This window comes from Giraffa tippelskirchi, chromosome 4, assembly GCF_054371585.1.
Source record: "Giraffa tippelskirchi isolate mGirTip1 chromosome 4, T2T-mGirTip1v1.2.pri, whole genome shotgun sequence".
Lineage (NCBI taxonomy): Eukaryota > Metazoa > Chordata > Mammalia > Artiodactyla > Giraffidae > Giraffa > Giraffa tippelskirchi.
The window spans coordinates 97,806,588-97,833,736 of NC_137278.1; the positions used below are offsets into that span (position 1 = coordinate 97,806,588).

The 27,149-nt window shown below is 43.4% G+C and overlaps 1 protein-coding gene and 1 long non-coding RNA gene across 6 annotated transcripts in view; one reads left to right on the top strand and one right to left on the bottom strand.

The window, feature by feature from the left end:
- Positions 1-2,841, bottom strand: part of CNGA3 (cyclic nucleotide gated channel subunit alpha 3) — a 38,353-nt gene extending 35,512 nt beyond the window's left edge. The window contains exon 1 of one of the 2 annotated variants that reach the window (XM_081484532.1): positions 1,909-2,841. The gene's annotated coding sequence lies outside the window, so the exon portion shown is untranslated. The remainder of the gene's footprint in view (positions 1-1,908) is intronic. The other variant, XM_081484531.1, reaches the window with a different exon arrangement.
- On the top strand, positions 5-26,588 carry LOC145503912 (uncharacterized). Of its 4 annotated transcripts, XR_014051896.1 has the most exons (8): positions 5-478; positions 578-1,087; positions 1,904-2,263; positions 4,626-4,750; positions 5,943-6,117; positions 19,383-19,473; positions 21,986-22,091; positions 23,291-26,588. It is a non-coding gene; the product is annotated as an uncharacterized LOC145503912 (long non-coding RNA). The 4 variants fall into 4 exon arrangements; XR_014051897.1 differs by lacking the exons at positions 19,383-19,473; positions 21,986-22,091; positions 23,291-26,588 and adding an exon at positions 9,990-10,773; XR_014051898.1 differs by lacking the exons at positions 19,383-19,473; positions 21,986-22,091; positions 23,291-26,588 and adding an exon at positions 7,291-7,526.
- Positions 26,589-27,149: the final 561 nt, after the last annotated feature.

Genomic DNA, 27,149 nt, shown 5'->3' on the forward strand with positions numbered 1-27,149 from the left:
CCCCACCCATCTTATTAATATAAGCCTCTGTGCTACCGCAGGGCTAGCCTGTGCAGAGTAAATTCATGTCTTTGCTCCTGCTAGTCCCTCTACCTAGAGAGACCTTTCCCCTCTTGCTCCTCAGTTGAAATTCCTTAGTTTCAACTCCAATATGTCCTCCCCTGGAGTGAAGGGGTGGCGGTGGTCTGTCATCCCCACCTCTGTACTCTCCTGTACTAGCACCTCTATTTCAGTCCAGAGAGGAGGCCATCTCTGCACCGTGATGTGCGGAGACCAGGGACTGTGTTTGTTTAGTTAATTCTGTCTCCCACAGGACTTAGTCTTGCGATTTGTACTAAGGAGTAGTCAGTGAGCAGCAGACATGAGTTAGGTCAGAGCGAAAACCATTCCCCCTCAGCCTCATTGTAACAATTGGAGGATGGAAATGGAAGCTTGACCATCCCAACCTGCAGGCCACAGGGATTAGAGAGGGTTTCAGGTGAACAGGCGGCTAGGTGGTGTCGGGTGTGGGAGTGGGGGTGGGGAGGGTGAGCGCTGGCAGCACCTGATCATTGCCATCCCTCTTTCACAATTGCAGGAAAGCCTCAGCCTGTGCAGGATCTGGGGGAGCTACTCAAGAACCTCTGCAGCTTTCAACTGTTTACCTCCTGGGTACCATGGCAATGGGAAATTGGTCGTCATGGCAACCCCATTATTGACAAGACGTTGCAACCGCGGGCAGATAGTGAATGAGGACAGGAAACGCATTAAGCACAGGAGCATCACAGACAAGAGGCACAAGCAGTCCTGGCCAAAGTCCCTGCTAAAGTGACTGAGATCTTGCATAACTAGTCACCCAAAGAGCATCCAGTGACCCTCTCCTGGCATCCAGCGCCCATCGAGGGCCCCATTTATGACGGAACAGAGCGCCACATCCTCTAGTTCTCCCACTAGTTCAGTGAAATCCTAACGCACTTCCCTGACCCAGCAGAATTTTCAAGAATCCGACACTTGGGCGTACAAGCTTAGAGCTAGTGGCTGTGACAGTGGTCTCCTCCCTTCTCCTGGTCTGAGTTTCCAGCGCCCCATCCAGTGATTTCTCACTCAAGTATGTCACCCCATGCCTAGACAACGATATCAGTTGCCAATTTTTATGAATGAAAGTGTGTGTGCCCGCGTGGGTGTGGAGGTTGGTAGGCTGGAGGACAGGTCCAGAGAGACTGAACTCTCCCGGAGAGAGCCTGAATCCAGGTCGGGAGCTACTGCCCCAGGCAGGGTTGGAGGTACCAGGGAAGGTGCCGACCCCAGCTTCGCCCCTCTGGGAGATTTGGGGAGGCGCGCCCACTATCACGCTGTTGGGTTTCCAGATGAGTTGTGCGGGTGGAACCCGTCGCAGGAAGCCCTGAGCGAGCGAACTGCCTGTCCCGGGCACCGGGTTCACCGCCTCGGAGACCACAGACCCGGGCTCGGGGTTTTCTTTGCTGCTTCCCCCGTCATCCTCGGCCACATCCCGCGTCTAACTAGGGATACCCACTTCAGAATGACAACGTTTAAAGTCTCAACAACAGGATAAAATAAGGCAGCTGTGAATTGGGGGATTACACGGAGAGGAGAATGAATCCGCCCTTCCTCCAGTCGTCCAGCCCTTGTCCGGGAAGGCTGGAGCGCAAAGGGTTGCTGGCCGCGCCCCTCGAGGATTGGGAGTGGGGGCGGCTGCTGAGCTGGGGAGAAACGCTTGAGGGTGAGGCCAGAGAGCCCGTGTGATTATCCGCTTAGGGGATTGCTAAGGATCAGAGGGCCCTCACCCCGCCTCTTAAGCCCGTAAGGCCGGAGCAGCCAAGATCTCGGATTATGATTTTATCATTAAAAAAAACAGTGACTGCTCACTCCCCCAGAGAATTTTAATTCTTTGCCTCTTCCTCAGCCCACCTGTCTCCGGATCCTCAAGGCTGAGTAGGGTCCAGCGGAGGCAGTACCCCGACCCCCGTCCGCGTTCCCGTTGGCTCCTGCTCCCTCCAAGTCGTGGTCACAACTTCCTCAGGAGCCGCGCACACTCGGGGAGATTCTGCGCGGGACCCCAATCTGGAGCCCAGGGAAAGAGGCGGCCACGAGCCTCTTCTAGGACGGGCGGCCGTGAAGGCGGGGCGTCCGGGTACCCGGTATCTTGGGGAGGTTTCTTGGGGGTGGTGTCAGGTGGACATCCTTTTGCTGAAGGAGACCAGCTTCTTCTGCCTCCAACCTCGACGGCTCAGCCTGACTTGGCCCAGCGCGGCGGCTGCGGGACGTGAGTAGAAGGGGGTGCGATCGATTTAGGAAGCAGGGACGGCTTCTAGTCCTTTTATTGATGCTGGAAGGATGTGTGTGCCGGGGTGGGAGTAGAGCTGGCCCTTGTTTCTGCCCCTTTCTCCCCTGTTTCAGCACCGGGGTCTGCGACAGCGCCGCGCCCAGCCGAGGGCCACGCGACCCTAGTCCCTTGAGCGCATATCTTTAATCCACTTTCATACTGGAGTCTGCGTCCCCCGCGCACCTGCCGGCGCCCCAAGAACCACCAGCTCAAGAGCCCCTAAATTCCTTACCCCACCAAAGTTTGAGCTCTCCGCGGCGCGCCTGTGCCTGGCGGAGCGTATCCTCTTCTCTCTGGGCGGCAGCGCCCGCCTTGCTCGCTTCCACGCGCTCCAGCCCCAGGACCCTCCTCTGCTGGCAGCGGAAGGAGCCGGTTGCCTCCCTCTCTCTGAGAAAGTCAGGTGAGGCTCTGGAGCCTCAAAGGCGGTCCCGGAAGAGGCCGAAGCCGCTCGATCGTATCGCCGTGCTCTCCGAGGCAAGAGGGGCGAGCCAGGAGCAAGCAAGCAGCAAAGTCCGTCTGTCAAATCTGGACTCGCTCCTAACCGCGAACAGCCTCCTTGGACTCCTTCCTGGGATTTTGTTTTTTGTTTTAAAACTGGTAGTGTAATTCACACTGCATGAGGACACAGCAGAGATCTGGGAGTTTGAAGTTTAAAGGTGGGAATATATATATCCCATTAAACTCATTTACAATCTTAGGGGGGAGAGTTTTAGAAACAAATGTCTTTTGGGGATATGGTGTATTCTCCTTGCAGAGTTTTGGTTTCCTTCTATCACACCAGACATCAGAGATTCCCTGAACCAAAAATTAAAACCCACCAATCCAGCTGGTATTCATTGCCCACTATTGAGGCCAAAGGTGATTAAACTCTTTTTGAAGAAAAAACCTTTTAGCAAAGCCTCCACATTTCTGCAAACTCACTTTCTCCACAGAAGGCATATATCTGACACACATATCAAGGATGAAGACCTAATCTCATCTCCCGTTCACTCTCCGGTTCTGGATGAACAGGTCCCAGGAGGAGTCCAGCTTTCTTGTCTGGGACAAGAAGCCTCTGGGTTCCCATAAATTAACACCCTTACAGGAAGAAACTCTGAAGGAGCAGATCCCCCTCGAGAGCCTGAAAACCAGAGGCTTCTCTGAGGACTTGAAGTACATGGCATTTCCTGAACATACCTCTCAAACTGTCTATTCATGGAGCAAACTGTCTTCAGAGGACAAGCTTTCAAGATCATGCAGATCTGAAGGGAGAGATGAAGTGTATCCCATTCGCTGGAGAAATAACGAATTAGACATATGTACACACATTTATCTTACAGAAGGGACACAAAGCCTAGAAAAAAAACTTCCTTGAAAAGTCAGGGTAAATTGTTCAGATTCAAAGGATTCTGGTTATAGGAAAACAAATGAATGGAAATGGTGAATCAGTAAACAAAGGTGAAGCCACAGAAGATGGAGAAGAAGAGAGTTTTTGTTTGGTCATTTGGGCTCCTGGAAGAAACCTGAATTTACCACAAGAGAAAAACACAATTCATGAGACCATGATCTCCTTAGCCCACAAAGTCTCCAATATACATCGTTTACCCTGGGCATTTTTTTTTTTTTTTACAGTCCTTATTATTGAGAAATGCTGCATTTCTTCTAATCCCTGTTATTTCCCATACAAGTAAAAGCTGTTTCCTGTTGGCTTGTCCTCAGGGAAGACAGGAAGCAGGTGGTTATCCTCTATTGCCCAGAAATATTTTAGAGCTTTTAAAGAATCTTGAATTCTGATTTTGGAGAAAGTAGTACTAGTCACTATCAGAAGACAATTTTTGAGGCATAATATGAAAAATCCATTTGAACTTTGTTTTTGAAATGGAGACCATTTCTAAGAGCTGAAGGGGAAAACAAGATCTTACAAAATTGATCATAAGCTGGAGAAGTGCAATGAATCTGATGAAATAAAGTAGACCATCTACTATAGGACTGAGCACATAATTGGGCTATAGGGCATTATGTGAGTGTCGATAATTATTATTGAAGAACTTTTGGCACCTGAAAGATGGAAACAGATGAACTGAGACTGGGAATGAGCAGAAAGCGCCCACAGAAGATGTATCTATCAATTTGCCTGGAAATATATCTAGGAGCAAGATCTTTGGCTGCCAGGATAGAGGGTCCAGATTTGGCCAAAGACACATTGAGTGGGGTGGCATCTGGGGATCTGTCCTATTGCTTAAGCTTCATCTGAGGTTTGTCAAGAGGCAGGACACAATCAGCATCAGGCAATCCCTGATGAGCTAATGGGATGTCCTCACAGGTCCATGGGATCCAGACACCCAGCATAAGGATCTTCAGAAACCCAAAGCCTTGTGCCAGAAGAGGAAGACCACAGTGCAAAGGGCATGATGGAGAAGACACTACTTCCTTATTCTGATGGGGCAGGTGAGATTGGCAGGAGGGAAGACTAGGTGAATCCTATGTTGTTTCAGTCTCAGTCAGGACTCACTAAAGCAATGAGAAGGGGTCTGTGGGGGAAGAGTGGCGCTGAGGAAAGCTGGCCCCAGGGAAGCTAGCGAGACCAGTTCTGTTCACCTGTTCACCTGTGATTTCAGTGCCAGAGAAATGAAAGGATAAATACTAGCCAGGCCCAGAAGGATTGAGTTAGAACAAGAGCCTGGATAAGTGTGGCTTAAGGGACTCCCCAGTGATATGGAAAAGACCTAGATGCTGGGAAAGATTGAGGGCAGGAAGAGAAGGGGGCAACAGAGGATGAGATGGTTGGATGGTATCATTGACTCAATGGACATGAGTTTGAGCAAACTCCAGGAGATAGTGAAGGACAGGGAGGCCTGGCATGCTGCAGTCCAAGGGGTAGCAAAGAGTCTTGGACACAACTAAGCAACTGAACAACAACAGTGATATTTAGTTTTAATTGTTTTAAAATTTAGAAATGGTATAATTACGGTCTATATGGTCGTCTGGGATTTTTTTTCCCAACCAATATTAAGATTCACTGATGTTGTTGCTTGTAGCCATAGGTCTTTCAGTTTTACTCTGTATATGTACAATTTGTTATTTATTCTGTGTGTGTATGATGTACTTTCATTTTAAAAACTGGCAAGAGGAACTAAATTTTTGCTATTCTAATTATGTAAAATCTGTCCAGTCCAAACATTTCAGACATCCTGGGAACCTGGTAATTACAGGCTGGTGTTGAAAGGCACATAACTTGTGCCCAAAGGTGGGCAATAAGGCAGCTGCTTCTGCTGGGGGCCATATGGTGTCCATTATGTTAAAGAACACACAATCTGATAAGCAGATAAGCCACACTAGCAGATGAGAAGTAGAAATGCAAACAGAGAAGTCCACTTATCAGTAAGGGAAAGGTGTCGGCCAACCCTGGCAGATGGCCTAGATCCTTGGTGAATGATAAGGCAATTTGTAGGAGTGGCTTTTGGGAAATAAAATACTTACGCAGAGGCAGACAAGGTTCACGAGAGAAGCAATGATGCATCAGTTTCCCCAGCAAAAATTCTCCTAGTCAGTGTAAAATCATCTGGAGGAAAAATGCCTGAGGTAGGGAGAGGCAATTATGTTTAGTTTTTAAGGCTCACTTTGCCTGCTTCCTTCTCAGACCATGAAGATGATGACCTCTGTTTCCCTCACCTACCTGGCAGTTGGAAGAATAGAAGGAAAATAAATTAATGAAATGTGGAGTTATGAATTCTATCCAAATGTCATTAAGAGCCCAAGGAGGTCCGTGGTGCTGTGGATCTAAGCTGCTTTGTCCCGGGAGCCACCTCCTTCAGGTCAGCCTTGCAGGCAGTGGACAGGTAGGGACTGCCGAAAAGGCCTATGTGGGTGGGAGCCTTCTCACTCTGTACAAATCTCCTGTATCTGACCACCAATGCCTGCAATTCCACTCTCAGAATTTCATCCTTTTAGTTTAAATCTTTGGTTCTTTTTAAAATGCCAGTAACTCCAGGTGCTAGAATGTGGATAAAGGGTCAAATAAAAAGTTCTGATAAGATTGAGGAGAGCATTTGATGATGCTGGAAACCAGTGAAGGTGGCATGGTGTGGATATCATGGCGGGGGGGCGGGTGCTATCAGAGGGGGCAAGGGCTGGATGACAGACATTGAATACTGAGGGCAAACTTGGCCCCGCTTACAACCACGCCTGGTCCTGACCTGGGAAAGTCACCTGAGTTTTCCTCTAAGACTAAAACCTTCCTTTTCCACCCAAACAAAAGGACAATTACCCTTGCGATTGTAAAAGCTGACAAATGTGTACTGAATGCAAGGCTGCTTGAGTGGATTGCAGCATGAATGCCATCACAGGCACTCATTAATAGATCTGAGTTGCCCTGGGGCTCAGTGCTGCTCAGGACCACATTCTCATCAGGGCCTGGGAGAAACACATGGACGTGTCCTGTACATTTCAGTATAGATTGAGTGTATGGCTAACATGCTTTCAGGAAATATGGCAAATAAGGGGTGTAAATCTGGATCCAAGAAATGCTTGAGAGCTTTCAGTGATGGGCTGAAAATACAGACCAAGAAAAAAAAAAGTAACAGGAACAAGGATAATGTTCTGCATCAGGGTCCTAAAAAATCAGCTGTCCCAGTACAGAAGAGGAGACATGGCTTAGCAGACCTCATTTAATATGATGCGAAGCCTCAGGATGATGTGTTTCTACAGAATTAGCAAAAGTTAAGGAGAATGCTGACTTAATAGAGAAGTGCATCACTAGAAAAGAGGTGAGAGCTTAGAGCTTCTCATGTAAACCTACCTGATTATTTTCATTTTGGTTACCACATTTTTAAAAAGTGTTCCACAACCAAACTTCCCTGGTAGCACAGTGGTAAAGAATCCGCCTGCCAATGCAGGGAACATGGGTTCTATCCCTGGCCTGGGAGGATCCCACATGCCCTGCAGAGCAACTAAGCCCATGAACCACAACTACTGAGCCTGTGCTCTAGACCCCAGGAACTGCAACTATTGAGTCTACGTGGCAACTACTGAAGCCCACGAGCCCATGCTCTGCAACAAGAGAAGCCACTGCAGTGAGAAGCCTGCATCATGACAACGAGTAGCCCCTGCTCACCACAACTAGAGAAAGCCCAGGCAAAAGCAGTGGCACAGCCAAAAAGATAAGTATTGCCCAGTCATATTATAATAAACTTTAAAAATCAATTTAATAAATCAATTCTACACTTTGTTATGTTCTAGTTTTTCTTCACATACACATGTTCTCTTTTACAGTCATAATAACGTGTAAATACAATTTCGTTATTCTGCTTTTAATTGTCTTGAGGGATAGCCTAGCTTGCTATTTAGTTTCCAATGCTTTTCTGGTCACGGCCAAATCGTTTATCACTGGCCATGATCATGGCCAAATGAAATACATAATCAATAGAATGATTTACACACTTACTGATCTTTTTATGTACATTTAAATTATTTCCCATTTTTCAGTCTTTTAAATGATGGCCATAAGCACATGCACATCCTATTTTTGGTAATTATTTCCTTAGGTTATGTTCCCAGAAGTAGGAATACTCCAGAGTTGTAAACATGTGAATCCAAGAGAAGTTTTAGCAATTTCTATTGCTATCAATCATTTAACAGTTCCACCATTTTTTCACCCGTATTCTAGCTTTCAAATTTCATGCATAGACTGTACCCTATTATAGTTTTAATTTGCATCACAGTAAGATGTAGTAAAGTTGGACATTTTCTCATGTCTGTTTATTACTTGTGTTTCCTCTTGGTGAATTATCTATTTGTGTTCTTGGCCCATTTATATTAAAGTTGATGCTTTTCCTTTCAATTTTTTGAGCTTTTTGTGCAATACTGAGAGAAACTTCTCTCTGGTTTATTTGATGAAAATATTTCTCACAGTTGGCTTGCCTTTGAGTTATAATATTTATTTTATAGGCTTACAAAACATTTCCCACTGAGATTCAATCAATTCACTGAAATCCTAGAATGCATAATTCCACTATATATATGTTGCCTACTCCTTTTTTTGATGGTTTTACATGTTTTTATACTTAATATTAACTTTTTTATACCATTGGACTTGTTCTGACATATAGTCAAGAATTTTACTTAAAATCTTTGAAACTTTGAGAATTAATGTGGAACTCAGGTTCTTCATCTATTAAAAAAATTTAAAAGCCACCTACTTCTCTTATTCCAAGATTCTCTAACAGACTATTGAGTGGACAAATACATGATTGTACAGGATACCCCCGCCATTGTTCAGGATTCTTCAACCATGCTATGTCAGTTACCAGTTCATTAGCTCTCAGCTCCCCAGTATTGCCTGCTTCCCATTGTAATATTAGGCATTTGTTTTGTGCAGAATGCAAGATGTTAAGCTGACTCTGTAGAGGAAGCAGGAAGGGACTCTTCTGCCTCTTCTGGCAGCTGCACCACTGGTCAGCAGAGACAGCATGAGAATGACCAGCAGTCTCTGCCCCATCCCCACTCCCACCCCCACTTATGCCTAAACCACATAGCTCCTTGATGATGTCTCAGTCCCAGTCCCACCTGGTGGTTGCCTTCCTGCAGCTCTCTCAGCATGGACACCTAGTGCCACAGCCCATCCTGCCTGTACTGGTGCTCCAACTCCATCTGCTTCCCTATGCCCTCACCCCCCAGCTTTGTCTCCTGGGACTTTTGGTGCCACAACCCTCTGACACAAGCATCAGAGCTCTAGGTCTCCTCCTCACAGCAGTGCCCTCACTTTCTTTGCACACCTGTGTGGCTTACCCCATCTGCATTCTGCAAGTTGCTTCCTGCTGGTCCAACAACTGTAGATCAGCCCAGGCCTATGCAAGCCAGCGACCTTCTCTGCCACCCATTGGCGGGGAATTATGCCAGATCCAACAAGGTCTAAATTCTAGCCTTGGGGAGGAGAGGGGTTCCATTCCAAGTTTGTCTTTCCTTGGTTACTCCCCTTTAGCCCTAGGGTGTCATGTAGATTCTCTCACATCTCATGGTTACCCTTTTATCATAGTTTAATGATCTTTTTTTTTTTTAATAAATTTATTTATTTTAGTTGGGGGCTAATTACTTTACAATATTGTAATAGTTTTTGCCATACATTGACATGAATCAGCCATGGGTCTACATGTGTTCCCCTTTCTGGACCCCCTACCCACCTCCCTCCCCATCCCATCCCTCTGGGCCATCCCATTGCCCCGGCCCTGAGCCCTTGTCTCATGCATCGAACATGGAATGGTGCTCTGCCTCACATATGATAATACACATGTTTCAATGCTATTCTCCCAGAACGTCCCACCCTCACCTTCTCCCTCAGAGTCCATAAGACTGTTCTATGCATCTGTGTCTCTTATTCTGTCTCGCATATAGGGTTATCGTTACCATCTTTCAAATTCCATATATATGCATTAGTATACTGTATTGGTGTTTTTCTTTCTGGCTTACTTCACTCTGTATAATGGGCTCCAGTTTCATCCATCTCAGTAGAACCGATTCAAATGTATTCAAATGAATCGGTTCTACTGAGATGGATGAAACTGGAGCCCATTATACAGAGTGAAGTTTAATGATCTTTATAGTAATCTCCTCCTATTTAAATTATTGTGTGGTTTCTGCCTCTTGATTAGATCCAAACTGATATAGGGATATCTTTTATATTTTTATCTAGAGAAGAGGATCAGAAAATTTTTCTTAAATACTGCTGCTGCTGCTGCTGCTAAGTCACTTCAGTCGTGTCCGACTCTGTGCGACCCCATAGACGGCAGCCCACCAGGCTCCGCCGTCCCTGGGATTCTCCAGGCAAGAACACTGGAGTGGGTTGCCATTTCCTTCTCCAGTCTTAAATACTAACTGGATAGTAAGTATTCTAGGCTTTCAGGCCAGATGGTCTCTGTCACAAAATCCAACACTCATTCATGTTAAAAAACAAAACAAAACCCCAAAACCAAAACTCTCAGAAAACTAGGAATAAGAGGAAACTTCCTCAAGTTGATAAAAGTCATCTTAGAAAAGGTTACAGTTAGAATCACACTTAAATTTGAAGAGATCAGGAACAAAGCAAGGGTATTCACTTTCAGCCCGTCTATCAGTGTCTCTATTGAAAGTCCTTGCCAGTACAATACTGAAAAAAAGAATGAACAAGTGACATAAAGATGAGAAGAATGTAACTGTCATTACTCAAAGACAGCATGATTGTGTATGCAGAAAATCCAATTTAATCTACAAAAATATTAGAACTAATAGGTAAATTTAATAAGATTGCAGGACACAAAGTTAATATACAAAACTCAATTGTACTTCTATATAAGCTAGCAAAAAACAATAAAAAATGAAATTTTTAAAAGTATTATTTACAATTGCATCATAGACATAATTCTTTATTCTATGTGTAAGACTTGTAAAACATTACTAAGAAAAATTAAAGCCCTAAATAAATGTAAATATATACCACATCATGGCATATGTTTATGAAATTTCAATAATTTAAAGACCCCCACATTAATCTATAGATTTCATGCAGTCTCAATCAAAGCCCATATGTGTGTGTGTGTGTGTGTGTGTGTATACAACTGATTTTTTGATAAAGGTGTCAAGGCAATTCAGTGTGAAAAAGAAATTCATTTTTAAGAAATGTAGTAAAAAATCAGGATGTGTATGAATAAAACAAATCTCAATTCCTGTTTCACTCTACACAGGAAACTTAATTTGAGATGGATCATAGACAGACCTACATATGAAAGCTGCAATAAAATGCATAGAAACAAAAAACCAGAATATTTTCATGATTGTGCAGTAGGCAAAATATTTTTAGACAAGACCAAAAGTCACTAACCATAGAAAAAACAATAAATTATACTTCACCAAAAAGTTTCTTCTAATCAAGAGATATCATCAAGAAAATGAAGAGGATAATCTACAAAATTAACTGTACATGCTCTTCAATAACATATAGACTGACAAATGGGCAGACAGACAAGCAGTCTAGGGACTGTTTCGGATTAAAGAAGACGAGCAGTAAGTGACAACTAGAGGCAACGTGATGTTGGTTTGGATCCAGCTCCAGCAATTTTGCTGTCAAGGATGTCATGAGACAGCCAATGAATTCTGAACAAGAATATAGTTTAATAATAATTGTGTTAATAATACTTGTGTGTCACTGTTAACGTACTGATTTTGATAATTGTACTGTGGTTAAGAAGATGGTCTGGTATTTAGACAACACTGAAGTATGAGATAAAGAAGTAACATCTCTGTCACTTAGTGTCAAATGGTTCAGAAAAAAGAATTAGTGTGTGTGTGTGAGAGAGAGAAAAAGTCGACATAGTGATTGGTAAAATAACATTTATGGGTCCCAGGTGAAGGGTATGTGGAAATTTTTTTGGACTATTTTTGCAACTTTTCTGCAAATCTTAAATTATTTCATAATAAATATTTTAAAAGGAAATGTATAGACATAAAATAGTCACAAAACATATATCTGACAAAGGAATTATTTCCAAAATATATAAAATTTATATACATCAATAATAAAGAAGACAACCCAATTAAAAAATGGGAAAAGTATTTGAACAGACATTTCACCAAAGAATATATAGGGATGACAAATATACAAATGAAAAGTACTCTGTCATTAGTAATCAAATTACAAATTGGAAATGTAAATTAAAACCACAGTGAAATACTACTGCACACTCATTAGAATGACTAATGAAAAAGTTAAAAAAACTGGCAGCAGTAAATATGGAGAGAATATAGAGCAACAAGCATACAGTTGGTGGGAATGTACAATGATGCATTTGTACTTTGGAAAGCAACCTGACACTTTCTTATGATGTTAAAAGTACACCAACCTCATGATCCTGCATTTCCACTCTTAGATATCTTTTTATCAAGAGAGATGAAAACATACATCATCAAACTGGTTTGTACACAAATGTTCATAGCAACTTTGTTTATAATAGCCCCAAATTGGAAATAAACTAAATGTCCATCAATACATGAAAGGATAAACAGATTGTGATTTATTCAAACATGGAACACTACTCAGGTCTAACTTACTTGATATGATGAGGTGGCCCCCACGGAATGGAGGTGTTTGAAAGCTGTGGATAAAGGGAACATCGTTTGCTTTGTCCCTCTTAGAGTTATGACACAGTACAACAAGAAGTCACAGGCACCTAGAATTTCAACCCCTTGAGTGGAGGCTGAGCTGATGAAGTAAAGGTTTCCAGATGAAGTGATTCAGAACCTCTGGGATGACTTCACGCAGTTTATTATTCACAAGATCAGAGTGACATTTAAATCATGCAGATGTACCCTGCTTATCTGTGAGTGGACACAGCACACACCGGCAGTGCCACAGAGCAGTAAATAACACATTTTAGAGGAAACAAGGGTATTTTACATTTCCATTTGACTCTTTGTGAAATGCAGCTTTTGAATTTGCCTTCTCTATTGAATTCCAATTTCTCACCAAGTAGCTGTATAAAGGAATTTATCTTTTTTCTTCTGCCTCTCCCCCACCTCCTTCCTTTCATTATTTTTCAATCTTTCTCCTTCCTCTCCCTCCTCTTCACTTCTCTTCTCTGTTCCACCTCCTACCTACCCTGGCTTGCACCTACCATTTGGGGTGAGGGTACAACCACCATTTTCTCCTGCCCGGTGTGAATTCAAATCCTCTGTGTGTTGCATGGGTACCGTGGTTACCACGAATGCTTGTTTTGGTTGTGGGAGGAGGATGAGGAGGGAGATTGTAGGAAGCAGATCTGGGAGGCTCTTGAGGGAATTTTGGAGGCAGGAGTCTCCTCCCACGCATCTGACCCCATTCCTCAAACCTGCCCATTGTACAGATAAGAAAACTGAGGCCCATAGTGGGGAGTAACTAGCTCAAGTTTGTTTTGTTTTGTTTTAGTCAAGGAGTGCTACTGGCACACTTGGCTTTTCTCTCTCTCTCTCTCTTTTTTTTTTGTGTGTGGCTGCACTGTGTGGTATGTGGGATCTTATTCCCTCAAGAGGGATTGAACCCATGCTCCCTGCAGCAGAAGCATGGAACCCTAACCACTAGACCACCAGGGAATTCCCTACCTCTAATTTAAATCTAGTTCTGCTACTCACCAAGGACCACCTTCTGTGATCAGATTCTGGCTCTCTTTCTAGCCATATGATCTGCCCCGAAGTTCCCCTGTTAGGCCTTCAGCCTATTAAGAAGAAAGCTCAGGATTTTGCAGATCAAACAAACTGAGGGTTTTGTGCTTTGGGGGAGCTAAAGCTTGCCCTTTCCTTAGAAGGTACTTTATAACAATCCCATGCAGTGCTTGTTATGTGGAAAGAGTTGCTGAGAAAATATGCGCCCTGTTGGTAATCATAGTTACTACCTTCAGGGCACTTACTCTGAGCAAAACACTGCAAAACACTTATAAATCAATTCATTTACTTTTCTAATAATGAAAGGAGAAACTGAGGCATGGGAGAAGTGGCCACCACCATAGAGCTAGGCTGGCACCAGTGGTGGATTCTTAAGCACACACTTAAGCTAGGTCTCTGTCACACCAGAAGTCTGGGCCCCCAGGTCCTTCTGGGGACTCAAGATCCTCCCACCAGACACCTGGCAGAGGGGTGTGAAACATCAGGCCACCAGGGTTGTTGCTCTCTCCCGTGACATCCTCATTCACCCCTCTTCCCTGCAGAATCACTGGGAAGTTTAACAGTGGGGCAGGGTTATCTACTTGGGTCCTTGGACTCTTCAGTCAACAGAAATTGATGAGGTCAGACGAGGAATTCAGGTAGGGCTTTATTGGGACTCATGCTGCACAAGGAAGTGAAAACTAGAAGCAGGTACCCTTGCTTGCTCCTGCCTCAAGAGAGGGGAGGGTGGGAGGGATCTGTGGGTGGGGCTGGAGGGGTGGCTTAGGTGGTCTGCCTGCCCCTTGGGTGGTGCTGTTTGCAGGGAGCATGAGCAGGACCCTGCACACTGAAGCAGCAGTTGGGTTTTGACCTTTTTGTATCTTATTGTTCATAATTTGCCCCAACTGTGTATGCCTGCAGTTATTTTCAGTCCCTTATAGTTTGTGGGAGGAGGAGGAGGAGACTGTTTCTGGAGGAGACGTTTGTCCAGGTGCAAGCACTGCAGCAAAGGGTCCCCGGTCCCAGCTTGTCTCGGGAGAAACAATCTGAGGCCACTTATCCTGAATGGCTAGCTCTCAGATGGGTTGGCTACTGAGGAATCAGTAAATGCTCATCTCCCCATCAATGATGAGGTTAGCAGGCAACACCCCCGCCCTCGTGTTATCTCATTGGTTGCCCCCTAACCAATGTGAGTTGAGGAAATCTTCCTTTTTGGTTTAGCTCTGCCTAGTGATGGGAAAGTTGGCAAAAAGTGTTCCTGGACCAGACCCATTTTATTCCTGATTGTAGCATCTGGCTCATCTGTAATTGTTATACTAGCCAAAGGATATTGGACATACAATGCAAAATACCACCATGTAGGGATCAAACAGCTGGTTTAAGGGGTCAGGTGTGGCCAGGCCATGCTCCATGTGCGTCTTTATGAAAGGCCAAATCAGAAAGGACAGGGTGGGCCTTCCTGAAGACTCTGGGTAACATAGAGATCCCTTCCAATCCCCACGCCCTGGGGGTTTCTGGGGAAGCAGCAGCCTGTCCATGCTGGCCACTGCTGAGGCCCAGTGTTAGTTATTTCTCTATAGTATACATAACCCTGTGAGAGAATTTTGAAGCCCAGGAGTAAGGCTGCCTAAAGGTCCATCCGTTTCACAAATATGTACTGAGCACCCACCATGTGCTTGGCTCACCTTGTCACACTGAAAAAGACCTCCTACCCTTATGAATTAGCTGGGACAAAGCCTCAAGATAATGTAAGACACAGCTATTTTCTTCCTGGAACAAAGGTTGACTCTCTTCTGAAGAACTGTTTTGGGAACACCAGGAAGTGTGCTGTGTGGGCTTCCCTGGTGGCTCAGATGGTAAAGAATCTGCCTGCAGTGCAGGAGACCTGGGGTCTATCCCTGGCTCAGGAAGATCCCTTGGAGAGGGAATGGCTACCCACTCCAGTATTCTTGCCTGGGAAATCCTAGAGGGAGACTGACAGAGGAGATTGGCGGGCTACCAGTCCATGGGGTTGAAAAGAGTCAGTCACGACTAAGTGACTAACACTTTAACTTTCAGGAAGTGTGCTGAAGCTCAGTACAGTCACTGGGGTCTTGGGGGAGATTCATAGCACTTTGACTCAAAGGGGTGCTTGGTAAGGGCCTCCATCAGCCACTCAATGCCTGGAAGGAGGGAGCTTATTGAGAGACCACGGCACATGTCTGGAATGACAGAAAGGGTATCTGGGGATTACAGTGCACACAGGAAGGAAACTCACAGAGAAGGATGATGGGATGGTAACTTCTCAGCGGAGGATGGCTCTCTGCTGGGGGGTGCACCCATAGGCTGCCGGGGGTGAGAACCCTGGGAAAGCCTCCCAGTGCCGGGGAGATTAGGTGAAATGAGGTTGGTGCTGATGCTGAGTGCATGGTTATAATCTGTCCTGCATGGATCTTGGCTGCTTTAACTGGTGGTCTCTTCCTCACAAGGTATGGGGGTAGAAGGATTCAGGAGGCCCCTGCCATCTCTCGGTGGGAGAGTTATTGATGCCAGTAGCCAAGGTAACGGCTGTAGAACAGCTGAGGTGTAAAGATTTCTCACTGTGTGCCTCACCTTGTTCCAAGTCCTCCAGCCATTCATCCCCATGAGAGCCTGCGAGGAAGGCATGATTTTCACTCTAGGTGCCCAGAGGACCTTCTGTAGGGACTACGAGCCTAACAGTCAAGAAGTGAACTGGCTCTGCGTCTTGGAGGCTAAGTTCTCCTTGGCCCTGGTTGGAGGGTATTTGGGGCTCAGACCTGGGAGGGAGATGTATAACAGTCAGGAGTATTTCCTCTTGGATCACCTGCTCAGGTACTGGTTCCCTATGTGTGATTTACTGAGATCCTGCCCAGGAGCTTGTTGAAAATACAGAATGCCAGTTTCCACCCCAAGCCTTCGGCATTCAACTACCTGAAAGTGGAGCCCAGGATTCTGCATTCTCAACAGGGCAATTTACAGGCATATTAAAGTCTCTAGAAGATGCGGAAGAGATCAAGAAGAGATGGAAAGAACACAGAGAAGAACTGTACAAAAAGATCTTAATGAACTGGGTTACTATGATGGTGTGGTCAAAGTTAGACATTCTGGAGTGTGAAGTGAAGTGGGCCTTAGGAAGCACAGCTGAAGATAAAACTAGTGGATGTGATGGGATTCCAGTTCAGTTCAGTTCAGTTCAGTCACTCAGTCGTGTCCAACTCTTTGTGACCCCATGAACTGCAGCACGCCAGGCCTCCCTGTCCATCACCAACTCCCTGAGTCCACCCAAACCCATGTCCATCGAGGCGATGATGCCATCCAGCCATCTCATCCTCTGTCATCCCCTTCTCCTCCTGCCCCCCATCCTTCCCAGCATCAGGGTCTTTTCCAATGAGTCAGCTCTTCGCATCAGGTGGCCAAAGTATTGGAGTTTCAGCTTCAACATCAGTCCTTCTAATGAACACCCAGAACTGATCTCCTTTAGGATGGACTAGTTGGATCTCCTTGCAGTCCAAGAGACTCTCAAGAGTTTTCTCCAACACCACAGTTCAAAAGCATCAATTCTTTGGCGCTCAGCTTTGTTTATAGTACAACTCTCACATCCATACATGACCACTGGAAAAACCATAGCCTTGACTAGACGGACCTTTGTTGGCAAAGTAATGTCTCTGCTTTTTAACGTGCTATCTAGGTTGGTCATAACTTTCCTTCCAAGGAGTAAGCGTCTTTTAATTTCATGGCTGCAGTCACCATCTGCAGTGATTTTGGAGCCCAGAAAAATAAAGTCAGCTACTGTTTCCACTGTTTCCCCGTCTATCTGCCATGAAGTGATGGGATTGGATGCCATGATCTTAGTTTTCTGAATGTTGAGCTTTAAGCCAACTTTTTCACTCTCCTCTTTCACTATCATCAAGAGGCTCTTTAGTTCTTCTTCACTTTCTGCCATAAGGGTGGTGTCATCTGCATATCTGAGGTTATTGATATTTCTCCCGGCAATCTTGATTCCAGCTTGTGCTTCATCCAGCCCAGCATTTCTCATGATGTACTCTGCATATAAGTTAAATAAGCAGGGTGACAATATACAGCCTTGACATACTCCTTTTCCTATTTGGAACCAGTCTGTTGTTCCATGTCCAGTTCTAACTGTTGCTTCCTAACCTGCATACAGGTTTCTCAAGAGACAGGTCAGGTGATCTGGTATTCCAATTTCTTCCAGGATTTTCCACAGTTTATTGTGATCCACACAGTCAAAGGCTTTGGCATAGTCAATAAAGCAGAAATAGATGTTTTTCTGGGACTCTCTTGCTTTTTCAGTGATCCATCGGATGTTGGCGATTTGATCTCTGGTTCCTCTGCCTTTTCTAAAACTGGCTTGAACATCTGGAAGTTCACGGTTCATGTATTGCTGAAGCCTGGCTTGGAGAATTTTAAGCATTACTTTACTAGTGTGTGAGATGAGTGCAACTGTGCGGTAGTTTGAGCATTCTTTGGCATTAGAATGAAAACTGACCTTTTCCAGTCCTGTGGCCGCTGCTGTTTTCCATATTTGCTGGCATATTGAGTGCAGCACTTTCACAGCGTCATCTTTCAGGATTTGAAATAGCTCCACTGGAATTCCATCACCTCCACTAGCTTTGTTCGTAGTGATGCTTCCTAAGGCCCACTTGACTTCACATTCCAGGATGTCTGGCTCTAGGTGAGTGATCACACCATTGTGATTGTCTGGGTCGTGAAGAACTTTTTTGTACAATTCTTCTGTGTATTCTTGCCACCTCTTCTTAATATCTTCTGCTTCTGTTAGGTCTCTACCATTTCTGTCGTTTATTGAGCCCATCTTTGCATGAAATGTTTCCTTGGTATCTCTAATTTTCTTGAAGAGATCTCTAGTCTTTCCCATTCTATTGTTTTCCTCTATTTCTTTGCACTGATCCCTGAGGAAGGCCTTCTTATCTCTCATTGCTATTCTTTGGAACTCTGCATTCAAATGGATATATCTTTCCTTTTCTTCTTTGCTTTTCACTTCCCGTCTTTTCACAGCTATTTGTAAGGCCTCCTCAGACAGCCATTTGGCTTTTTTGCATTTCTTTTTCTTGGGGATGGTCTTGATTCCTGTCTCCTGTACAATGTCACGAACCTCCATCCATAGTTCATCAGGTATTCTGTCTATCAGATCTAGTCCTTTAAATCTATTTCTCACTTCTACTGTATAGTCATAAGGGATTTGATTTAGGTCATACCTGAATGGTCTAGTGGTTTTCTCCACTTTCTTCAATTTAAGTCTGAATTTGGCAATAAGGAGTTCATGGTTTGAGCCACAGTCCACTCCCGGTCTTATTTTTGCTGACTGTACAGAGCTTCTCTATCTTTGGCTGCAAAGGATATAATCAACCTGATTTCGGTGTTGACCATCTGGTGATGTCCATGTGTAGAGTCTTCTCTTGTGTTGTTGGAAGAGGGTGTTTGCTATGACCAGTGTGTTCTCTTCGCAGAACTCTATTAGCCTTTGGCCTGCTTCATTCTGTGCTCCAAGGCCAAATTTACCTGTTATTCCAGGTGTTTCTTGACTTCCTACTTTTGCATTCCAGTCCCCTATAATGAAAAGGACATCTTTTTTAGGTGTTAGTTCTAGAAGATCTTGTAGGTCTTCATAGAACTGTTCAACTTCAGCTTCTTCGGCGTTACTGGTCGGGGCATAGACTTGAATTACTTGATATTGAATGGTTTGCCTTGGAAACGAACAGAGATCATTCTGTCATTTTTGAGATTGCATCCAAGTACTGCATTTCGGACTCTTGTTGATTATGATGGCTACTCCATTTCTTCTAAGGGATTCCTGCCCACAGTAGTAGATATAATGGTCATCTGAGTTAAATTCACCCATTCCAGTCCATCTTAGTTCACTGATTCCTAGAATGTCGATGTTCACTCTTGTCATTTCCAGTTTGACCACTTCCATTTGCCCTGATTCAAGTCCAACTTGAATTTGAATACGCTCTGTTCGAGCAGCCGTGAAGAGAGAACCCGTATCCAAGGTAAGAGACACCCAGGTAAGACGGTGGGCACTGAGACAGGGGATCAGGGGACAGACAAGCTGAAACTACAGTCATGGACAACTAGCCAATCTGATCACATGGACCACAGCCTTGTCTAACTCAATGAAACTAAGCCATGCCATGTGGGGCCACCCAAGATGGACAGGTCATCGTGGAGAGTGCTGACAAAATGTGGTCCACTGGAGATGGGAATGGCAAACCACTTCAGTATTCTTGCCTTGAGAACCCCATGAACAGTATGAAAAGGCAAAAAGATAGGACACTGACAGATGAACTCCTCAGGTCGGTAGGTGCCCAATATGCTACTGGAGATCATTGGAGAAATAACTACAGAAAGAATGAAGAGATGGAGCCAACGCAAAAACAACACCCAGTTGTGAGTGTGACTGTGATAGAAGCAAGATTCAATGCTGTAAAGAGCAATATTGCGTAGGAACCTGGACTGTTAGGTCCATGAATCAGGGCAAATTGGAAGTGGGATTCCAGTAGAGCTATTCAAAACCCTAAAGGATGATGTCATCAAGGTGTTGCATTCAATACATCAGCAAATCTGGAAGACCCAGGAGTGGCCACAGGACTGGAAAAGGTCAATCCTCATCCTAATTCCCAAGAAGAGTAGTACTAAAGAATGTTCTAACCTTCAGGCATTCATCTCCCATGCTAGTATAAGGTCATGCTTGAAATCTTGCATGTTAGGCTTCAGCATTATGTGAACCAAGAACTTCCAGATGTCCAAGCTGGGTCTAGAAAAGGAAGAGGATCTAGAGGATCTCTAGATCAAATTGTCAATGTTCACTGGACCATAAAGAAAGCAAAGGAATTCCAGAAAAATATCTACCTCTGTTTCACCGACTATGCTAAAGCCTTTGACTGTGTGGATTGTAACAAACTGTGGAAAGCTCTTAAAGAGATGGGAATACCAGACCATCTTACCTGTCTCCTGAGAAACCTGTATGCCAGTCAAGAAGCAACAGTTAGAAAAGCCTGTATGGAACAACTGATTGGTTCAAGATTGAGAAAGGAGTAAGACAAGGCTATCTGCTGTCACCCTGTTTGCTTAACCTGTATGCTGAGCACATCATGAGAAATGCCAGGCTGGGTGAGTTACAAGAAATATCAACAACCTTAGATATGCAGATGTTACCACTCTAATGGCAGAAAGTGAACAGGAACTGAAGAGCCTCTTGATGAGGGTGAAGAAGGAGAGTGAAAGAGCTGGCTTAAAACTGAATATTAAAACTAAGATCATGGCATCTGACCCCATCACTGCATGGCAAATAGAAGGGGAAAATGTGGAAGTAGTGACAGATTTCCTCTTCTTGGGCTCTAAAATCACTGTGGATGGTGACTATAGACATGAAATCAGAAGGTGATTGCTTCTTGCCAGGAAAGCTATGACAAACCTAGACAGTGCATTAAAAAGCAGAGACATTATTCTGCTGGCAAAGCAGAGATATTACTCTGCCATATAGTCTTCCCAATGGTCACGTACAGTTGTAAGAGCTGGACCGTAAAGAAGGCAGAGCACCAAAGAATTGATGCCTTCAAACCGTGGAGCTGGAGAAGACTACTGAGAGTCCCTTGGACATCAAGGAGATCAAACCAGTCAATCTTAAGGAAATCAACCCTGAATACTCATTGGTAGGACTGATGCTGAAGCTGAAGCTCCAGTATTATGGTCATTTGATGTGAACAGTTGACTCATCGGAAAAGTCCCTGATGCTGGGAAAGACTGAGGGTAGGAGGAGAAGAGGGCATCAGAGGATGTGATGGCTGGATGACATCGTTGATTCAATGGACATGAACTTGGGCAAATTTTGGGAGATGGTGAAGGCCAGGGACGCCTGGCATGCTGCAGTTCATGAGGGTTGCAAAGACCTCCACAAATGGGCGACTGAACAACAAACCTCCACTGTAGGGTGTAATTCCTACCTTGGACAGTGTCTACTTTGTTCTACAGAAAAGGTTGAAGTATTGGGAAGACTCGCATACAAGTATTGTATTCTTGGCAGGAGGTGAATCATTTATATTCAAATTTCCTCTGGAAGCAAAGGAACACAAATGAAGATTCCTGATAACTAGAATTGCTAGGTGGTGCCTTCAAAAAATATCCCAGAGGGTTGAAACCTCATGACACTCTTCAGCAGTCAACGTAAATCCAAACAACGGCAGAGTTTCTCACAAGTGAAAAAGGCCACCTCGAGGACCCGGAGGCATCCCAGCCTTTGCATTGTAAGCAAAGCTTTTGCTGTGACATTCTCTTGCAGGGTTCAGAGAAGGCCTACCTGACTGCAACCTATGATGTGATGATGATCTGTGTGTGTTCAGTCATGTCCAACTCTTTTTGACCTCATGGACTGTAGCCTGCCAGGCTCCTCTGTCCATGGAATTCTCTAGGCAAGAATACTGGAGTGGGCTGCCATTTCCTACTCCAGGGGATCTTCCTGACCCTGGGATCTAACCCAAGTCTCTTGTGTCTCCCACATTTCAGGCAGATTCTTTACCACCGGGCCACCTAGGAAGCAGACACCAAGTTAAATGCCACCTTGCCTGGACACCCAAGGGGGTGTTGTCGGGAGTGAGCAGAAGCCCCAGAGGTACCTATAATAATTATTCAAACATGAATACAGATAATTTATAGAGAAAGTAAATAGATCATTGTCCAGGGAGCAGAGATGTGAAAGAGACATGCCTTGGAAACAGCTGTTAGTAGAACTTGATGTGTTTCTCAGGGTGTCAGCCGCAGCAAAACAGCAAAGGAGGTGTTTCTCTGCTGGACACAAGGTGTAGGTTAAATATATTAACAAAGAGAGGCGATGTGAAAATGGAGGAGGAGGGAGAGCATTCTTCAAATAATCTCACAGAGCAATCCCAGAACTGAAAGTCCCTGGACTGCCATCCTGCAAATCTGAGCCCTTGGGAAGTAAAGGAAAAAGGCCTTCCAGTAAGACATCGTCCTCTTCTGGAGGCTGGGGGTTGGAAACAGGGCATAAGCAAGAGGCTGAGGTTGGACATCTAGCCCCAGAATATTCCTGGAAATCTGAATGGCCCAGTGTGGTCCCTCTTTTTGGAAGATGGTGAGCTTGGCATCCCAGGAAACCCACACAAGAGAAGCAGCCCTGGAATGTAGCAGGGTATGTGTTATTCCTATGTTAGTTCTGAAGATCACAGTACAGCATCCCTCAGATGGAATCAGTTGTCTCTCTAGGGTCGTCTGAGGGGCTGTCAAATGACATCCTTCCCCGGCCCTCACCTTCATCTTCTCCAGTCTGGCCAACATGACATGCAGAGGGCAGGCTGTCAGCAAGGGCAGGCTGGAACTCTTGGGCACTGGCTGAAGCTCCTGTCCACAAGAAGAATTTCTTCCTCATCAGAGAAGCTTCAGTTCTACTCTTAAGGCCTTTCAACTGATTGACTCGGACCTACCCAGATTATCTGGAGAAGGTGATGGCAGCCCACTCCAGTACTCTTGCCTGGAAAATCCCATGGATGGAGGAGCCTGGTAGGCTGCAGTCCATGGAGTCGCTAAGAGTCGGACATGACTGAGCGACTTCACTTTCACTTTTCACTTTCATGCATTGGAGAAGGAAATGGCAACCCACTCCAGTGTTCTTGCCTGGAGAATCCCAGGGACTAGGAGCCTGGTGGGCTGCCGTCTATGGGGTCGCACAGAGTCAGACAAGACTGAAGCGATTTAGCAGCAGCAGCACCCAGATTATCTAGGATAATCTCTTTTATGGACAACTAGTTATGGAGTTTAATTATACCTACAAAATACCTTCATTTCAACACCTAGGTATCCATTGGAAGGACTGTTGCTGAAGCTGAAGCTCCAATACTTTGCCCACCTGATGTGAAGAGCTGACTCATTGGAAAAGACCCTGATGTGGAGAAAGACTGAGGGCAGGAGGAGAAGGGGACGAGAGAGGATGAGATAGTTAGAATAGATAGAATCCATCACAGATTTAATGGACATGAATTTGAGCAAACTCTGGGAGATAGCAGAAGACAGAGGAGCCTGGCATGCAATCAATATTCCATGAGGTCCCAAAGAATCAAACTTGACTTAGTGACTGAACACCACCACCTAGATTAGTGTTTGAATTCCTGGGGACTATAACCTAGCCAAGGTGCCACTTAGAAAAAAGACCACTGGTTTCCTGAGAGTTTACTCAAACATACTGGAAGCGGGGTTTCTCTCACTTTCACTGTCAAAGGCTAGTTCCACTGAATATACAATTCCTTGTTATAGGTTTTTGTTATTTTCCCTTTTTTATGCACTTTGTTCTTCCAACATCTGGTTTCCATAGCTTTTGTTGAGAAGTCATTAATACTGTGTCATCGTTTCCTGGAATGTTAACACACTGTTCTTTGGCCACTTTCAAGATTTTCTTGTTATCATCATCTTTTTAACAGTTTGACTACAATGTGCCCAGAGTGGTTTTCTTTGTTTGTTATGCCTAGGATTATTTAGGCTTCTGGAATCTGCTAATATTTTCCACCACATTTTGGAAGTTATCAGTCATTGTCTCTAAATGTGTTTTTTCTCTTCTCCTGTCTCCTCTTATAGGTCTTCGATTTCACATATTTTAAAAATGTTTGAAACCATACCACAGGTCTCTGAGGTTCTGTTTACTTTTCTCCAATACCTTTTTGTTTCTGTTCTTTTTGTTGAATTGGGTAATTTTTCTCAATATATTTTCAAGTTCAATGATTCTTCTGCTTTCTCCTCCTGCTGTTCAGTCCTTTTACTATGCTTTGTTATATTTTTTCAGCTCTAGAATTCTCCTTTTGTATTTTTAAGATCTCTTTTTATCTATTGAGATTCCCTATTCATTTTTTTCATTGATTTTCCTCTAATTCCCTGTATATATTTATGATTATTGCTTTGAAGTTTGTTAAACACAACATCTAGATTCAAAGTTTCTATTGATTATTTCAGCCATTAGAATGAAACACATTTTCTTGTATCTCTGCATGTCTACTAAGTTTTTTGATTCAAAATCAGACACCGTAGGCAATATATTCTAGCAGTATTGAAGCCTGTTGTGTTCTTCAAGGGAGGTTTTTGTTTATTTCTGGTCTGCTGTTTTTTTTTTTTTTTCTATTCTAGTAACAAGTTAACTTGCTGTACTCAAACTGCAAACTTTTCTCTCCTGTAGTATGAAGCAGCTCACATTTTTATTCTGTTCTTATGGCTTCTCATTGCTGCTTTTTAATTCTGGCACCTTGGGTAGTTCCCTTATGTTTACATATCTTGGTGGCAGATTTTGAAGCTCATTCTTTCCTTGTTTAAATTTTCAACTGCACTGCCAGCCTCAGACTCTGTCCCCTGATGTGGTAATCCCACAGGATTAGATTACTGCTGCCCAAACTGTACATGATTTGCAAATACATTTCAGTTAACAGGCAGCCAACACATAGACTTTGCTCCATGCAGCTCTATCTTATAAAATTCCTGTTTTATGCCTTTTTGTTGTTGTTGTTTGTTTTAAACAGAGCTCCCTGAGTTCTCCCTTACACATGCTTATATAGTTTAGTGATCAGTCAGGAATAAAAACAGTTAATACTCAGTTTTTATGACTCATTCTGACTGTGGTTTCTTGCTCCCAAGATATCTTTAAATTTTCACTTCTTTTCCAGCCTTGCACTCTTATCTCTGGCACCTGGAGCCAGTCAGCCTATAGTTTTCTGTGGCCTTGGCCGTGAAAATTGGGAACTGCCCTTAAGCCAGAGTGTCACCACCTCACAAATCTTACCTCTTCTAGATGCAGTTTTTGGAGAATAAACTCTCCATATCCTATATGCTTTCGAACATTTTTATTGTAGTTTTAAACACCTGTTGACTTTTATTTAATATTTATTTTTATTTATTTGGCTGTGCCAGGTCTTAGCTATAGCATTGATCTTTCATTCGGCATTCAAGATACTTAGTTGCCACATTTTAACTCTCAGCTGTGGGATCTAGTTCCCTGACCAGGGATTGAACCTGGGTCTCCTGCATTGGGAGTGTGGAGTCTGGGCCACTGGGCCACCAGGGAAGTCCCACCTGTTGACTTTTAAAAATATTTTATCCAGGTCTTAAAATTGTTATTGTGAAAGGATTTGCATTAGCACTTCACATTGCCATGTTTTTGGAAGTTCTCCAAATAGTTTTAATTTGTAGTTCTCTTAACATGAGTGAAGTTAAACATCTTTTTCAAGCTTTTAGGTTTATTCTTATATATTTTTTTATGTCCTTTGCCTATTTTCTGCCATGTTTTTGGTCATTTTTCCCCTTCAATTTTTAAGAGTTCTTTATATTTCAGGGACATCAGCCCTTTGTAATACACAAACTTCCATTTATATTTGGGTCTGTTTCTAGACACTATTTTATTCCATTGGTCTCCTGTCTTGTGTTAACACCAACCAGTTTTAAGCATGAAGATGTTATCGTGTTGCATGTGTTATCACAGGTCCCTCTCATATCTTTTTTTTTTTTTTTGGTATTTTCAAGTTACTGTCACATATTTATTTTTCTATATGAACTATACTACCAACTTCTCAAGTCTTATAAAACATTTGGTATTATTTTTATTGGGACAATGTTACATTAAAAAATGAACTCAGGGAGAACTAATATTTTCATGATGCTGAGCCGTTTTATCTAAAAACAAGGGATGTTTATTAAGTCTAATTTTGTGTCTTTCAGGAGTATTTTAAAGTTTTTCTCATATTGTTTTTGCACATTTATTGTTAAGTTTATTCAAGTTACAGTAGATTCTCATTATTGATGGATTTCCATATTTGTGACTCACCTAGTCACTAAGATGTCTTTGTAACTCCAAAATCAATACTCAAAGTATTTTGTAGAATATGCATATGCTCAGAGTGGTGGTGAAAACTTAAGTCATCTTTCTGCCTCTCATTTCAGCTCTCATACGGTAAAAAGATGTCCTTTTCATGGCATATTTAGTGCCATATTTTTTCACATTTTTGTTTACTGCTGGTGATTTCACTGTTTAAAATGAAGTAGAGTTGAAGTGCTGTCTAGTGTTCCCAAGTGCAAGAAGGCTGTGATGTACCTTATAAAGAAAATACATATTCACTTCCTTCAGATATGAGTTTTAGTGCTGTTGGCCATGAATTCTATGTTAATAAATCAACAATACGTATTAAATAAAGTGTCTTTAAACAGAAAAACACATAAAAGGAGGTTAGATGTTGATCAGTTGGTGGAAATGATGTGACCAGAGGCTCACAGAAACCTAACCCCTAAGAATCATAATTCAGTATATGCTAAATTTGGTTTTAGAGGTAACTTTATAGAACCTAAATGAATAGAACCATTCAAAATATGAGATTTATGAGAACTGACTATTTTTAATTTTCTTAGTTGCTGTTTTAAATGAGGTTTTCTCTATCAATATATCTTTTAATTGATCGTTACTTGTGTGTATGAAAACTGTATTGATTTTCATAGAGTTTGATTTTCATACAGAAACTGTATGATTTCTGTATATTAAATTTCTATCCTGCCACCTCACTGAATTTTTTTTTGTTTCAATTAGTATCAATATTATCACTTATTCTGTCAGGTTTTTCAGGTATATTCTCTTTTCATGTGAAAATATAATTTTCTTTTTCAATTCTATTCTCCTAATTAATTTTCTCAT